General features: G+C 41.6%; 1 long non-coding RNA gene across 1 annotated transcript; it reads left to right on the top strand.

Annotated features, from left to right (window-relative positions):
- Window positions 1-13,693: 13,693 nt before the first annotated feature.
- On the top strand, window positions 13,694-15,840 carry LOC117623515. The gene is made up of 3 exons (XR_004585142.1): window positions 13,694-14,022; window positions 14,446-14,514; window positions 15,522-15,840. It is a non-coding gene; the product is annotated as an uncharacterized LOC117623515 (long non-coding RNA).
- Window positions 15,841-18,025: the final 2,185 nt, after the last annotated feature.

The raw sequence follows: 18,025 nt of genomic DNA, 5'->3' as shown, positions 1-18,025 counted from the left end.
AAAATATTGGATACAAAATCCATCATGGGTGTGTAACCCTCAATCAAATGCCCTAAATGGTATATCCATTTTTGGGCATAAAACTCATTCAGTGGGTTCTCAAGAGCACAAATCCAATTTGGGTACAAAACCCACAAACATAATCATGGAGGGATTTAATCTCACAGCAAATAAAAATCAGCTGTGTGCACAAAAAAGAGAGGAACAAAGCTTGAAAAGGGAGGCCACGTTTGTGCAGCCTATCCTTTGAATTCTTCATTTGGGGATTGTTTGCGAAAAATCAAAACCAAGGAAGGAAGAAGGAAGGATGGAGGTCTTTAAAAGAAAAAGATAAAAAAGGATAGCCATGTTCCTGTTGGCAACTTCTGGTTGCGCAGCAAACCAAAAGCAAAGGAAAAAAAAAGCTAAAACCAAAAAAAGAGGAGAGGAATTGGCTTGGTGTTATGTATGGCAGTAACAAAAGAAAAGGGAGAAGGCTTCCACTGAAAAGAAAACAAACGGAAGAAGAGTGAAAAAAAGGAAAGTGGCGTCAGCCACTTTGTTTCAAAAGGAAGAAGAAATTCAAAGAAGAAAAAAAAGAGAAGAGAGTGGCTGACGCCACTTTGTTGAAGTTGGAAGAAAAGCAAAACAAAGGGAACAAGGACCATGGGTTTGCAGAGAAAAAAAAAGAAGAGGAAAAAGACAAAAAAAATCTGAAACCTCTTGATGTATTGCGGCAGTTTTGCTTATGGCTTTCTCTTTTTGTTTGCGAAGGCTGTGTATAGATTGTGACTTCATGTACCTTTTTAAAGACTGAACAGTAACAGTGTTTGCTCTTAATTCGGACTAATCACAAGTGTTCCAGATAAAGATGGGATTGCAGGGTCTGATTTTACTTGGAAACAAACTCTGCAAAGAGTTGGATAGCTAATCGCCTGCTGGACCAAAGGTTTTTTTGGGGCTCCATGCTCATGGGCTAACTATCAACAAACATCAAAAGCCCAAAATAAGATCATGGGCTGTCAGAGAATAATTATCCATTGATTCTCAGAAGCCCATATAATTAATGGGTAACCCAAATAATTACCCATTAAATTTCCTAAGGCCCAAATTCCCTATCATATGGTTAATGGATTAATTTAAAAAAATCCTTGTAGCCATATTTGGGTCCAAGTGCAAATGTCAACTTTAGAAAATTAGTGGGTTAATCAAAATTGCTCATTAATTTTCTGGGACATTGACAAAAAGAAAAATTGGTACAAAACCATCCAAATTTTTCCCATGGGTCATCTACCCATGAAAATTCCAATGAGATTAAATTCAAATATCTCAAACACAAATTCTCAATTAATGGGCCACACTTACCCATTAATTTCAAAATTTTCCCATAGGTCACCTACCTATGAAAATCCCCAAATTATCTCAAAGATACAAATTCTAAATTATTGGGTCATCTACCTATGAAAATCTTCAAATCGTCTCAAAGACACCAACTCTAAATTATTGGGCCACACTTACCCATTAATTTCTAAATTTTTCAAACTACGTTGGTTTGATCCCTTTAAAAGGGTACGTAGGCAATCTAGAGATTCAATCTAGATGCAACCATCCCAAACATATTTCCATATCGAATCCCTGGTTTATTCAGCTAAATTCACTCAAACTTCTCAATCAAACCCATTCAAATTCTTCGTTTTGTGATGAGTCATTTATTCATCATGAATCTTTGAACTACGAGTGGCTTGATTCCTGCAAAGGATACGTAGGCATCCTGAGGTTGGACTTGGGAGCAGCTGCAAAATCAAACACACACGTTCTGTTTCTTTATGATGGAATCAAAGGGTTTTCCCTTGAAGCAAGGGATTGTAATTAAGAGACTTACGTCTCGAATGGGTCGAACCTAAAATAATAAAACCCCATTATTTAATTAGTGGTGGTGAAATTATATTAGGAAGATCACCATTTTCCTTCGACAATATATTATGTATACAATATTTAATATTGGCCCATAGCTATATGCTTATATATATTTAAAAATATTATTCATATTCAATACCTAAATATCATAAATATAAAAGCAAACAGGACTGTAATAACCCAAAACTAAAAATTCCTAAATTAAGGAATATTTTATTTTGCGAAAAGACAATTTCGCCCTCGAAATATTTTATTAAGAAAAAGGTGATTTTTTGATCAAGAAAGAATTTGACAATTCCGCTTGCTCCATTGCGTAGAGCATAGTGAAACGAGTTCATAGACACATAGTGGGCCCGAATCGGAGTTGTAACGAGAGAGTTATGGTCAAAAGAACCTCAGTGGCATAACCGTAAATATTTTGAAGTTGGATCTATAAAAACCACTCAGCTCTCTCTCTCCTCGCGCGACTCTCTCTCCACGCGAAAACGGGCCGTCGCTACAGGGCACCACCGGCCACGGGACCGGTGGCGATGGAGCCGCTGTCGAGTCCCCTACCTGTCCCGACCCTTCCCAACCGGCGACACGGCCTGTGCTGGCCGAAAATTGCAAAAAAGCGACGGGAACTCACCGAAACTTCAACGCCGTCGATCTCCCTCCTCCGGCCACCATTTCCATCGACCCAGGTATGGATCTTGAACCTCTCGAGCTGTTCTAGCTGCCTGTTGGGTCGGATTAAATCGATTTGTAGTGTAGCCATCTGATTTTTGAGATTGAAGTTTCAACCAATTTTCGGCCTCTGTTTTCGGGCCACTTCCAGCCACTTTTTGGGGTAGGTCCAAGAACAAAAGTGGCTCCAAATATGGTGTTTTACCTAGGGTAGAGTTTGGAGGGTGGTTTGAAGTTTTTCCGGCGAGCCGAATTCGCTTTAGACACCCATCGCTGCTGGCATGTGCTGGGGAGCGTGGGTGAGGGTAGTGCAGTGGCACTGTGTCTTGTTACGATCCTTATGTTGTCACGAGCACGTAGGATTTCGCGGATCTCAATTTGGATTCCATTTGAGCCTCGAACGGATTTTCCATATTGTGCGATTCCCGGGTTCAATAGTACTGAACCGTTGGATCGAGCTCAATTTTGGATATGTTGTTCCAGATAATTTCATAATCGAGTAGCATTCGACGGATCATGAATCGGAGTGCCGGATACTCCGAAATTGTGAACCTTGGGGCTAGGGTTTGGAAATTGTATGATTTTACGATCGTGGTCAATCCGATTGTTAATTTCAGACCAAACTTGCAGGATATGGTTCCTTAAAGGTGAGGAACTTAAAGGACCTCTTAGATTGGTCATTGGAGGTCGTGAACCCCACAGGGTCCCGTATCGACCAAGGTGGAAGTTTATCGCTTAGTAAAGTCTCGAGTCTTTTCAGACGATTTTAAACATCTAAAATGCCTAAGTGGGCTGAAAAATGACCTTAAAGCTAGTGCATGCACTTTTAGAGTCGGGCGTCAGGGTTTTACTTGAAAATCTTATACCGAGCAATTTTATTAATTAAATATTCCTGATAATTTACCTAGGCACCCGGGACCAGGCAGACCTGCAGAAGAGACCTACAGGAGGTCTAGCTAGCTCGGACCAGTAGTGAGTGGACTTTTCTTTTCTAAACGATTTGTATAATTAAATTTCATATTTGATCTTGAATAAGTATTATTGCATGTTTTCCGAGCTTGAATTGTATCGTAAAATCCCTTTAATTCTATACTGCTTAGTTGAATATACTAAAGTTATTTAGACAGCAGACTTTGAGATTTATGATACAGAAATAGCAGCCTAGCTCATATTTATCAGACTTTTCTAAAAATCAGTTTATGTTAACCCACCATGTACCCAGCTATGGTGATTACCCTCAGTTGGACCGATGTCTACGGACATCCAGTCCATTGACATTGCCTCACGAGTTTCGGGGACGCTCAGACCGTGAGTGCCAGGATTTGCGACTCGACTGACTTGGTGTCCCGAGACCTGCCAGGATTTGCGGCTCGGCTGACTTTGTGTCCCCGAGACCTGCCAGGATTGCGGATCAGGCTGACTACGGTCCCCTGAATCCTGCCAGAGCAGCTCGAGTTGACTGTGTGTCATCGAGACCTGCCAGCGGATCAGGCTGACTATAGTCCCCTGTATCCTGCCAGTTTGCGGCTAGGATAGACTTTGTGTCGCCGAGACCTGCCAGGGGAATTGACGGAATTACAGGGGTACATCCGAGTGGTAGCTTTATATATAATTGCAGTGCTATTATATAAGGTTTGAGTACAGTGCTTTTATGCAAATCTAATTTCAGTATTTTTATGCATACTTTGATTTCAGTACTTGTATGTGGGATTTATCGAGCCTGAATATGTTTACATAGAATGCCTTGAGTTTATTACGCTTTAAAATTTAAAGTACGTATTCAGTTTTATTTATCTATTTTTACGATGGGGGTTAATATATTCATAGATATTTTATGAACCTTTATTTTTGTCCACTCACATTTTCAAATGTTTTGCGCCCCCAGGCTGTAGCGTGCACAAGACATCCACCACTGGGCCATCTCGCCTTCCTCGCCTCATTGGTACAAAAGTGTTGGTTGGTAAAAGGTTCATTTCTCTGTAAACTATTAGAATTGCTCTGATATATTGCCCTAGAGTGAGATTGGAACTTTTGGCTTGAATATTGAAGTGCTGGAAGTTGGTTGTATGGATATTTTGCTCGTTCTGACAGGTGAAAATTTTGGGATTGAGCAAATTACAGGGGAGACTCTGCCGAATTTTCGGCAGGAGTCAAGGTTAAAAACTTTAATTGGAAGGGCAATTAGGTCAATTGTGCCCGACATTCGCCAAGTGTCGGACACGCACAGGGTTCGACTCAAATTCCAAAGCAGAATTTGGTTCGGGTCCTGTCAGGACCCGTCCCGAATTCTTTGAAATTCAAGACGAATCTTGTGGTATTACCGAGATCATACTGATGCCGGTCCTACTTACTAAAAAAGATACGAGACTTTATGCTGAAATTTCGGCAGTCTCCCCTGAAAAATGGACATTCCCAAAAAATTTCAACCTGTTAAAACACATTTAATAACACCAACCGATAGCATGCACAAGATAATATCACACAATTTACATAATAGGCCTCCGGCCTTACAATCAACCATAACATGGGCAATATCAGAGCAATCTAAAGAATTTAAGTTTACAAATGAAAATAAAGTTCAACATAAGAGAAACGATTAAAAGTTTATCCTACATAAGTTTGGGCTTGGAGTTCACGAATTGATACGGCCGTTCGATTTCAAGATGATCTACTGCCTGGGGTAGGCAAAACAGAATAGGGTGAGTGGACAAAAGCAAAGTGTAATTCACATTTGAAAACAACATAATATAACCCCCACGGTTTAGAAAACAATGTTGAAAACGATATGTATTCAAACCGATGTAGCTACGTATATGTATATAGTTTAGACAAAACCATAGAGAAATCCGAAATCTCGTAATAGTATACCATCACCAATCCCATCCCAAAACCTTTCCCAACTACTCTCTCAAAATGCGTGTCTATTGGCATGGCGAGCAAGGAAGTATCCTCACCGAAAAACAAGAAGGAATGAATAGGTATATACACATATACATACATATATATATATAATATAATATATATCTATATATATATATATATAAGTATGACACTACCAAGTACCCAACACATATCCAAGAATAAATATTCATTCTCAAAAATAGCACATATCCATTCCAAAATAATCAAAATCCGCAATTATTTGAATATACTTCATTTACTTTCATAAAAATATTGCATTCATCATTTAAATAAATAAGAACTCAATAATCAATAAATGATTATGTATATTTTTCACATCCTTGAAAATATTGATTATAGTTAAAAACAAAGTCCACTCACAAATAGTCCCACGCTGCTTGACCCTGAGAGGGTCCCACCTGCTGTGTACACTGGGTAGGAGTACCTATTTCAGAATATGAGGACTAGACTAAAATAAAGCTTTTCGAACGAGAACTTTAAAATAAATTCCTAATTTTCTGGGATTTAAGTGTGTGTACGACGAACGAGAAGTTTCTAAGGTCCAACTACGTAATCTGAATGATGGAATGGCTTTGGATGACGCTCGTTCGACCGAGTGGTCAAACTCTTTGAATTTGGTCAACCAAACTTGCGGGCCCGGGGACCTCTGATTTTCGATCTGAAAGTTCCTATAGGTTCAACAAGATTTAATATACACAACCTGAATGTTTGGTTTGAATCGAATAGTCGGATCGCTGGCATCACACGATCGGACGGTTATCGTTTAATCATTGAATCGAAGCATCCAAGACTATGATTCAAGATCTGCAAATTTCTACCCAATCCTAGAGATGCCTAGATCAACATATTTGAAATTGGAGTCGATCCAATGTTCCGAACATATTGAACCCGGATAACGCTAATATGCGAAATCAGATCGACAGTCAAATGATAACCATATTTAAATATGAGCATATCGTCGTGCTTGGGACGACATGAGGATCATTTTAGGACCAAATGGGTCACCCAAACAATGCCCACGCGCTGCCACACTCGCTGCGACCTAAAAATTCTCAAAACACCCAACTATACCTATACCTACGTGACCAGGACAACAAGTGGAACAACTTTTGTTCTTAGACCATGGCCAAAAAGTGACAGAAACTTGCTGGAAACATGAGCCGAAAACTGGCCAAACTTTAAGCTATAAATCAAATTCCAAAACTCAAAAATTGATGCTAATCAACCGAACCATCAGCTAGAACACGTTGAGAGGATGAGAAAGCATACCTAGATCGACGAAAATGGTTATTGGAATCGCCGGAACGGGCGATGGAAATTTTGGGTCAAAACTGTTCAGTTTTTTTTCAATTTTCCTGGAGCCTGAGCTTACTGTTGAGGCGGCAGAAGGGTGGGATGGAGAAAGGAGATGGAGGTGGTTGTTTTGGTATAGGCATTGTGGCTGGAGGTGGATGCTCGTATCGACTCGATCTACGTCATTGTGCCATTTAATTCCCCAAATTCCTTCCGGATTAAAAAGTGACCAAAATAACCCTACCCCTAAATGCAACATTGTAATTTCTTAATTAAATAATTAAATTTATTCATATAAATGTAATAAGTGATTAAACATTGGATCAGGTGTTACAACTTACCCCCTTATAAAAATTTAGTCTTCGAAATTTTTGTACCTGTCATTTTGAAGAGGTAAGGGTATTTGGCTCGCATCTTCGCCTCGGGTTCCCAAGTGACTTTTTCAACAGTTTGGCTTCTCCATAATACCTTCACTGCCGGAATGATTCGAGAGCGCAACACATGTTCCTTCCTATCCCGAATTTGCACTAGTTGCTCTTCATACGTCAAGTCTTCTCTCAATTCCACGGGTTGATGTTCCAGAATATGGGAAGGATTGGGCACGTACTTCCTTAGCATGGAAATATTAAATACGTCATGAATCCGAGATAGTTATGAAGGTAAGGCAAGTCGGTAAGCAACAGGTTCAATGCGTTCCGTGATCTCATAAGGTCCGATATAACGAGGACTTAGCTTCCCATGTTTCCCATGCAGTCTTAAGCCTTTCTTGGATCATCTTCACCTCCTCGGTTGTTTCTTGGATACTTTCTACTTTCTCCAATTTCCTGTCACCCACCTCATTCCAACATATAGGGGTTCTACACTGCCTCCCATACAAAGCTTCATACGGATCCATTCCGATGCTCGAATGATAACACCAAGGCAAGATTAGTATCCCAACTATCTTTGAACTGCAACACACAAGATCTCAACATGTCTTCCAAATTCTGAATTGTCTTTTCTGATTGTCCATTAGGTTGTGAATGAAAAGTGGTACTATACTGTAACTTAGTACCCATAGCTTCTTGCAAACATTTCCAAAAGCGAGATGTGAACCTTGCATCCTTGTTCGACACAATGGACACATGTGCTCCTTGCAACCTCACAATTTCATCCAGAAAGAGCTTAGCAAGCTTCACCAAGGAGTAGGTTTCTTAGATAGGTAGAAAGTGGGCGGATTTGGTGAGTCGGTCAACTATCACCCAAATTTTGTCATGCCCTCTTGAAGTACATGGAAGTTTGAAAACAAAGTCCATTGTGATATGCTCCCGCTTCCATTTAGGGATCGGAAGTGGTTGCATAAGTCCAGATGGTCTCTGTTGCTTTGCCTTCACTTGTTGACAAATCAAACACCTGCTCACATATCTAGATATAAGGCCATGAGTAGTACTCACGTAGGGTCCGATACATCTTAGTACTACCCCGGTGCATAGAATAGGTTGAACAGTGAGCCTCATCCATGATTTCCCTCTTTAAATCTTCGTTCTTGGGTACAGAGAGACGCGTTCCAGTTACTAAAGCTCTGTCTTCTCTTATTGCATAATCCGTCCGTGTACTACTTCCAGTCTTATTATACGTAGTTTAGGATCTTCCAATTGGGCTGCAATCACCCACTCAACCAGAATAGGCCTCACATGCAAGCTAGCAAGTAGTCCACCATATTGACTCATTACTAGTTCTACTCCATCTTTCCGCAATTCCACCAATACAAGAAAATGGGTCTTAGTTGACACTTCATAGTTGACGTTTTTTGCAAAACCATCACCTATTCTATGAAGCTTTGACCCTTTTTAGAAAGCATCAACTATATAGTAGTTTTCATGACATTTTACAAGAAACGTCTACTTTATATCACTTTCCTTGACATTTAATAAAAAACGTCAACTCTATATCAATTTTCCTTGACATTTTATAAAGAACGTCAATTAAAAAACCTAATATACCTGACGCTTTCTAAAAACTCCATAGGAAAAGAGAAAACGAGAAAAAACAAAAGCTGACACTTTGTAAACAAGCTAGTCTCAGATAGGAAAAAAAACAAAACAAAAATTCCTCCGGTATCAGATCCAAAATTCAGTTTTAGCTGACACTCTTGTTTGGTAAGCCCAATTCGCCATTCTTCTTGTTTACACCATAGTGAACCGAGCAGACCCAGCATCAAAGCGACTAGCACCAAGGCAGCCACGCCTTCTCCCCTGCCGCAGGAAGAAACACGTCTGAGGTGCCAGACACCTGCCGAAGCTCCCAACTGCCAAACCTAATCCCTAGGACACGTGTCGCCACCACGACGACTTGCACAAAGTCCCACATTGGAACTTTGTGCAAACCTCCTACTTTCACCTCCCTAAGAATAGGGAACAGTACCCAAGTAAAAAGGGTAACTACTCTCCCACTTTTACTGTTACTCTACCAAATTTACCACTTGTAACTGACGTAGGCATCGGAGAGCCTTCGGCCGGCACCACACCGGTGTCCGAAGCTTAACGATTGCTTCTACCACTTTGTCTTCTGCAGGTCTCCCACCAACCTATTTCACCAAAGGCCTCAGCCCTCTTCCCTGCTGAAGACCCCGCATATCTCATCACTAAGTTGGACTCAATATTGGCCGGGCTATTTTGAGTTTCAACAGTTTGGCGCTGTCTGTGGGAAATCGACACTAGAATCCCCTCTTTCTCTATCAGCCCAACTGGCTCCTTCACCTATCAGGCCCCATCGCCTCTCCTTCACCCCACACTCTGCTATGCCGACGGAGGATAGCCGCGATACCCAGAACCATACCCCCCGCGATGGTACTTCCCGAAGGAAATCTTCGGGAGATGCCACTCTCCAGGCTGAAGTGGAGCGCCTCCGCGACAGTATTACTAAAATGTCAGAGAAATACGAGCATCTTTATTGCCGGAATGCTGAGCTAGAGCATAACTATCGTGCTCTAAAGCGGAAACAAGAGAGGACTCGCGCCCAGGATGCCCAGGATGCCCAACAAGACCTCACCCAGAATGTTGGGCATACTCAGCCAAACCAGCCAGTATATTCCAGCCACAGTGCCCCGACATAATCTAGGCTTCGCAAGGGTAAAGACCACCTTCATCCGGAGCTAACCCAGTCACGCTCATTTGCATTCCCCCACCGAAGGACCGGCCCCATGAACCAGTTAGGATCTACCAAGATTGCAGGGATCGCATCTCGGACCGTCAACTAGGACCGATCCCTATCCCTATTAACCTCGAAGACCCACGGGTGACACACCTGGGCCCTTCGCCAGGCCCCGTCCGAGTACCCGACGAGGAAGGTGTCGGGGAAAAGGTCCGGCGTCTGGAGAGTGAACAACATCGCAGCCATCAACCCCTCTGGGCAAAACCACGACCGGGGCCCTTTACTGAACGCATCCTCCACTACCACCAGGAGAAAGATATCCAGCCGCTCCGCATCGCTTTCTACACTGGCACGGAGGACCCTCTCACCCACATCCACTCCTTCCAGTCTGCCCTTGGGTGCAAAGGCCTCATTGATGAAGGCATGTGCCTCCTCTTCCCTTCCACCCTCAGCAGCCCGGCCCTGAATTTGTTCTATAGACTCCACCCCCACACCATCAACTCATTCAATAGTCTCAAGCAGACGTTCCTAGATCATTTTATGATCCAGACTTATCGCCTATACTCCGCCGATGACTTGTATATGCTTCGGCAGGCTGAGGACGAACCCTTCGGGAATATGCAGCCCGGTTCAGTCATGAATACTCACGCTGCCCGAATACTGACGATCGCGCTGCCTTTGGCGCTTTTAAGAGCGGCCTCCGCTAGTCCAACTTCCGCTACCTGATTCATAGTAACAGTTGGAACACATATACAAAGCTAATGAAACAGGCAGCGATCCATGCTAAGGCTGAATACTTCAATTCCAAGCGTGGCCCAGCCAACCTGGCGCGCAACAATTTCGTCTATCCTCCACCTGCTTCAGCACCCGCTTCAGCCCCACCTCAGCATTCTACCCCCGCCCTGAGTACCCAGGGTAGCCAACAACCAAAACGGAAGGATAGCTACCAGCATCCCTTCAGCAATCACAAACGTGGCAGACATGACAACCACCACCACTCTAGCGGGGGCAACCCTCCCAAGACTGGTGATCGGGCTCCACTTCCCTTGACACCCAGGCCAGGTTCGAGGTTTTTACTACCCTCAACACCACCTATGAGAACGTCCTGGTGCGTGAAGCCCTTATCATTCCAGAGCCACCCCCCGGAGACCATCCAGCAAACCTATGCCAAACACGGGGGTCTTCTGCTGCTTTCATCAATTCAGCGGCTATGACACCGAATCTTGTGTTGCGTTGCGCAACATAATTGAAGGGCTCATCCGTGAGAGAAAGCAGGACAACTATGTACACAACATACCACCCCCGCCTAACCCTCACGAACGACAGATCAACATGATCTCCACCATCAGTGGTGGTCCTACCCTGGCTGGCACCTCCAACAACTTCATCAAACATTATGTCCACTCCACCTATTCGCACCAGGTCTTCAGCACTGAGCAGGACACTTGCCGAAGACCCAAAGGTCGGGCTGGGCCCCCATTACCTTCTGCGAAGAGGAGGAGCGCGGTGTTATCCTCCCCCATGATGATCCACTCATTATCCGTGCTGACATTTCTAACTTCGATGTTGGGCGTATCTTGGTGGACACTGGCAGCTCGGTCAGTGTGATGTTTGATGACGCCTTCAATGAACTCCAGGTCCCATTTCACCTACTCGACCGAAGCATCACACCCCTTGTAAGCTTCTCCGGTGATGTGGTTCAGCCCATTGGCAACATTCATCTCCCTATATCAATTGGGGCTGCACTCCAGCGGACGACGATCACTACCCCCTTCCTTATCGTTGATTGTCCCACAGCCTACAACGTCATCCTCGGCCGCCCCGCCTTGGCCCAAATGAGGGCTTTTATTTCCACACATATGCTGCTGCTGAAGTTCCCTACGCCTAATGGCACAGGCACAGTGCGCGGCGACCAACTCAGCGCCTGAAGCTGCTATGCTTCAGTAGTCAAATCCACCAATTGCCAATATAGGAGTGAAGCCCTCGCGGTAACCATGGCTCCTGCCCCTCCTCAAGCTGGCACAGAACGATCTGAGGACCCAAGAGAGGAGTCTATCACACAACAGGCCAAACCTGAGGAAGACCTAGAGCTGGTTAACCTTCATGACGACATCCCGGATCGACAAGTCCGGATCGGCACCTCCATCTCGCCAGAGCTTGGCTCTGACCTAGTCGCCTTCCTCCGCCTCAACTCCGAAGTCTTCGCATGGTCCTAAAATAACATGTCTGGCATATCACCAGACATCATATCCCATAGGCTTAGCGTCAATCTTACCGTCCGACCAGTCCACCAGAAGCTCCGCGCTTATGATCCTGAGCGCTATGAGGCCAGGAGGGCGGAGGTGGATCGATTGAGTAGTATTGGATTCATCAGGGAGGTTGACTATCCTACATGGCTGGCCAATGTCGTGATGGTCCGTAAACCAAGAAAAGGCTGGCGCATGTGTGTCGATTACACCAACCTTAATCGGGCCTGCCCAAAGGACAGCTTCCCCCTACCCCGCATTGACCAGCTAGTCGACGTCACAGCGGGCCACGCCCTCCTTAGCTTCATGGATGCTTATTCAGGTTACAACTAGATCTTCATGCACCCCGAAGATCAGGCTCACACCTCTTTTATTACGAACCCCGGCCTCTACTGCTATAAGGTGATGCCCTTTGGACTCAAAAACGTCGGGGCTTCTTATCAGCGTCTGGTGAACCACCTCTTCGCCCCACTGATTGGCAATACCATTGAAGTATATGTCGATGACATGCTAGTTAAGAGTCGCACAGCTGGCAAACACATCCCTAACCTCTCTGCCATGTTCACCATCTTGAAGCAATACAAAATGAGGCTCAACCCCACCAAATGTGAATTCGGGGTGGCTTCCGGCAAATTCCTCGGCTTCATAATCAGCCAGAGGGGTATTGAGGCCAATCCAGAAAAGATCCAGGCCATCTTAAACATGACAATACCTAAGACAGAAGCTTAACGATTGCTTCTACCACTTTGCCTTCTGCAGGTCTCCCACCAACCTATTTCACCAAAGGCCTCACCCCACTTCCCTGCTGAAGACCCCGCATATCTCATCACTAAGTTGGACTCAATATTGGCCGGGCCATTTTGAGCATCAACACTTCTTCCTTTTTTTATTTTTTTATTTTTTATAATTATGTTTATTGGGTTGTATTTGAGTAGCTTTCACTGCGTTATGAATGCTCACTTCAAATTGAGCACTTAAAATGTCATGGGTTGGTGAAAGCTAAAAAGAATAAATTTAAGTTTTAAGATTTTAGGTTCAAGAGGAAAGTTAACGTTGAGTAATTGCGTATTTTTTCCAGTATTTTGATTAGCTTGACATAAACGTCTTGTCCAGATTCTGGATATTTGTAACTCTTGAACTCTGTAAGTTGGGACTGAAAAACTGATGTTGGAATGGGATCGTACCAATTTGATTATTTTGAATGTTTAAAGCAAGCACTATAAAAAAAAATTGATTATTTGCATCAGATTTGTTGTGGCAAGCAAGCGCTATAAAAAATTTATTATTATTATTGTTTTTTGTTGTTAATGTAATGAAAATGATCCAATCATTGATCCAGTCACCAGGTAAATCTCTACTTTGGCCAAATGACTATTTTAGTTTCTTCATATTTTCTGTTATTTTAATGTTGGATAATCCTACACTTCATCTATTTATTATATTTATGGTCGTTGTCTTCAGAATTTTGACTCTCAACGTATGAATCTCATATGGGTTTCATTCTTTTATATATCTCAAGTTGTTTTTCTGATTGGATATTGTGGGTGCTGTTATGGATTCTTATTTTGCCATTAATTTCAGTTATTTCTATGAACCATATATATGATTTTCATTTTTGAGACCTTGAATATAGGACAGTTTCTGGTTTGGTTTGCCTTTGTATCTCTCACACTAGATGCTGATAAAGCCTCCTTCCAAGGAAAATTCCATTTATATTTAGTTAGAATTTTATTACTTTTTATTTTTTATTCTGATAACTCAGTACTCTAGTTTTTTCACAGGTTTTAGATAACAAGGATGATGAAGTGTGAGTCAGCAGAACAAGTGTGACCTTATTGTCAATCTTAAAACTTCAGTAAACCAAAAAGTAGGTAAACTTTGTTTTCATCCCTTTCACGCTTGTTCTGGTGCTTTGGATTTTGGATTGCCATGTACAATTTAATAAGTTAATTTCTTTACTTTCCTTTTGGTCTTGGCAGTTGTTGTGGTGGGATAGTGTAAATTTTAAATCCAAAGCTTTTGACTTTTATGATGGTAATAAATTTGCTCATTTTATTAAAATAATCATGAATCATCATTTACAACATAGGTCAGATTACAAATGTTGGTACTACTATATCTGCTTGCTTTTGTAATTAGCGGGGCTAATCCTGATGTTAATCAATTTGGTGCTGCATGAGTCCTTCATCCTGATGATGTCCTTGCATTTTTTTTTTTCTTTCTCATTATTGATACCTTAGAATGTATAATGCTTTTGTCTAATATATGTACACTTTAAATTTGTTTGCAGGTTAGGGATACCAGTTTTCATAGAGAAGGTGCTGACATTCATGTAGATGTTGGTTTGTGTATCACTCAGGTATTGGTTAAATATTTTAGTTCTTTGAAGTTCTTTATATGCTTTAATACGAGAAACTCTTGAAGATTCATATGAGATGGAAAAATAGAATAATCTCTTTTAACTTTGGCAATATCTAATTGTTTTTAGGTCACCAACAAACTGAAGTGTAAGAACTCAAATGGGTTTCATTAGTCTTGTGTATTTGGATCGTTTTTCTGATTGGATATTTTGGGCTCTGTTTTAGGTTGCTTGTTTGCCATTAATTTTGGCTATTTCTATGAACCCTATAATTTCGTACAAGAAATTCAAAAAGGAAAGAAGATTTGACTAAGTTTTCATATGGCCCTTGAAAGAATGCATGTCCTACTTAAAAAAGAAAAGTATATGATCGTTTTTGAGTCTTTACACTCTTTGGCTGACCTTGTCCAAGCAAGTATTGGATGATTTATAGGATCAACAAATTAGTGAAGCACTCATCCTAGCTTCAAATCCCATTGGGAGGTAAAAATGATAACTAGGATTTTAGTTTAATAGAAGAAGTCACTATTTTGTGCAGTGTATATATTGCTAGAATTTATCTCTGATGCACTCTATGTAAAGGAAAGTGGGTTTTATACCAATATTACTCCTATCACGGTTCTTGAATATTCATGTTAATGACTTTGCTTGAGAAATCTTGTACTTTATAATTTCTAATTTTCTGTTTACATGTTAGAAGAAGATATTTTATCTATTTATATATTCTTCCTTCTGGATGGTGCTTATGACTTATAAGTTTTGGGAAGTACTCATAATTGTACTTTTGGCTGAGTAGGAATTTTTTCCCCATTTTGCAAGAATTGTCCATCAAATTTATATAAGTTTGTAGATAGCACAAGTATGCACCTTTAGACACTTTTGAAAGATACAAGAAGAAGCACATGCGATTCTCATCCAACCAATTCCATTGTAGGAGATGATCTGACTATCAATTGCTGTAGGTTTTGATAACTCATTGATCCATATATATGTTAATGTTTTGACAGATTGGTATAACTAGGGAGGCTCCAACCAAAGCAAGACTTGGACTTGTCATGAGCTTTCACATAGAGATGTTATGGGGAAAGTAAAGCTTCTAAGTGACAAGTTAGAGAGCTTATTTCATTTTAGTACGTTTATTTTAAATGTATTCATGTTGTAATTTCAATACTATGTAAGTATATGGTTGTGTTATTTTAAATTATTGTATATAATTGTATTATTCTAGTGGATTTACAATTTCTTATATGTTTTTTATATGTATTTCTTTTAATGATAAAGTCATTCTTTACAGCCCTTCTTGTTGAGGAGCTGTATTTTTGTTTTCTTGTTTCTTGACGGCTAAAATCCGTCAACAAAGAGCTTCCCAATGTAAAGAAATACATAAGTTGATAGTTACAAAGCTTCAAGGATGACCATAAGTTGACGGTTTTTGCAATCACGTGACAATTTTTATCTGTCGGGAAAATGTTTGCTTGATAGACAAAAAGAGTCAAGTATGTGGGTTAGCATTCTTGACGCATTTTTAGCTGTCAAGTAAATGGATACTTGACACTTTTTAACCATCACTGAAGACAGTTTTTCTTGTAGTGCACCAATAATGGAAGATAGGCCATTCTGAGATGAGCTAGGCTTCTACTAGACTTCCTACTGAAGGCGTTCGCCACAACATTAGCTCGGTCAGGATGATACTCAATCATACAATCATAGTCTTTAATCAATTTTAGCCAACGCCTTTGTCTCTTGTTCAACTCCTTATGAGTGAATAAGTACTTGAGGCTCTTGTAATCAATGAAGATCTGACATGTCTCACTATACAAGTAGTGTCACCAAATTTTGAGGGCGGACACCACTGTAGTAAGCCCCAAGTCATGGGTAGGGTAATTTTGCTCGTGCTTCTTGAGTTGCCTCGAGGCATAAGCAATCATCCGATCATGTTGCGTCAATACACATCCCAAGACTTGTAATGACGCATCACTGTAGATCACAAAATTTCTCGTGTTATACGGGAGAGCCAAAACTGATGCGGTGATTAATCGCCTCTTTAGCTTCTGAAAACTCTGTTCGCATTCCTCGATCCATACAAACTTAACTCCCTTCCTCGTTAACTGAGTAAGAGGTATAACTATCGTAGAGAACCCTTTCATAAAACGACGATAGTAACCTGCCAACCCCAGAAAACTCGGTAATTCTGTAACACTAGTGGGTTGTACCCAATTCACTACTACTTCCACCTTCCGAGGGTCAACATAGATTCCTTCCGCCAAAATCACATGTCTAAGGAAATCCACCCTATCTAACTAGAACTGACACTTACTAAACTTGGCATAAAGCTGCTTCCTCCTCCAAGTCTTTAATACCAACCTTAAATGCTTCTTATGACCCTCAAATCTCCGTGACTTTACAAGGATGTCGTCTATGAACACAATCACAAAGCGATCCAAGTAAGGTCGGAACACTCTGTTCATGAGATCCATAAACGCTGATGGGGCATTCGTCAACCCGAAAGGCATCACTAAGAACTTGTAATGGCCATAATGAGTCCTGAATACTGCCTTAGGAATGTCTTCTTCTCTAACTTTCAGTTGGTGGTATCCCGATCTTAGATCAATCTTGTAAAAGTACTTGGCACTCCTCAATTGATCAAACAAGTCATTAATTCAAGGCAAGGGATATCGGTTACGCACTGTCACCTTATTCAATTGTTTGTAATCGATACACAACCTCATAGTGCCATCCTTCTTTGCAAATAACACTGGTGCACCCCAAGGGGAAGCACTAGGTCGAATTAATCAAAGATCAATAAGTTCTTGTAATTGAGTGTTCAACTCCCTCAATTCAGCTGGTGCCATCCTATAAGGTGCTTGATAGATTGGATTCATGCCCGGAAGAAGTTCAATGGTGAACTCAATTTCTCTCTGGGGAGGTAATCCAAGGAGATCATCCGGGAAGACATCTGGGAATTCTCAGACAACAGGAAAATCCTCCAGATTTAGGGTAACCTCACGAGTATCGATAATAAGGGCTAAGTATCCCACACATCCCTTCTTGAGTAATCTTCTTGCCGTTATGGCTAAGATGAGACGTGATGGGAGAATTCTACGCTCCCCACGAAAAGTGACTTCGGGTTACCCCGGACTTCGAAATACAACCTCCTTTCAGAAACAATCTACAGACGCATGATGCTTCTCCAATCAATCCATTCCCAAGATGACATCGAGGTCTACCAAATACAAGGGAATCAGATCGGCTTCCAACACTGCATCACCCACTTGAACAAAACTATCCTTGAATACCATGTCTGCAAAAAGAACATCCTCCGTAGGCAAGGAAATGCTAAATCTTCCAGCGATGGGTGTAGGTTTGACACTTGCATAGGGTACGAATCTATGTGCAATGAATGAGTGTGTGGCCCCAGGATCTATCAAAAAGCGTGCAAAATACCCAAAAACAGGAATCATACCAATGATGACGTCATGGGTGGCATGTGCCTCTTATTGGGTCATAGAGA

Source organism: Prunus dulcis, chromosome 3, assembly GCF_902201215.1.
Source record: "Prunus dulcis chromosome 3, ALMONDv2, whole genome shotgun sequence".
NCBI lineage: Eukaryota > Viridiplantae > Streptophyta > Magnoliopsida > Rosales > Rosaceae > Prunus > Prunus dulcis.
The sequence above is the reverse complement of the archived record's forward strand: the minus strand, read 5'-3'. Positions and strand labels throughout refer to the sequence as shown.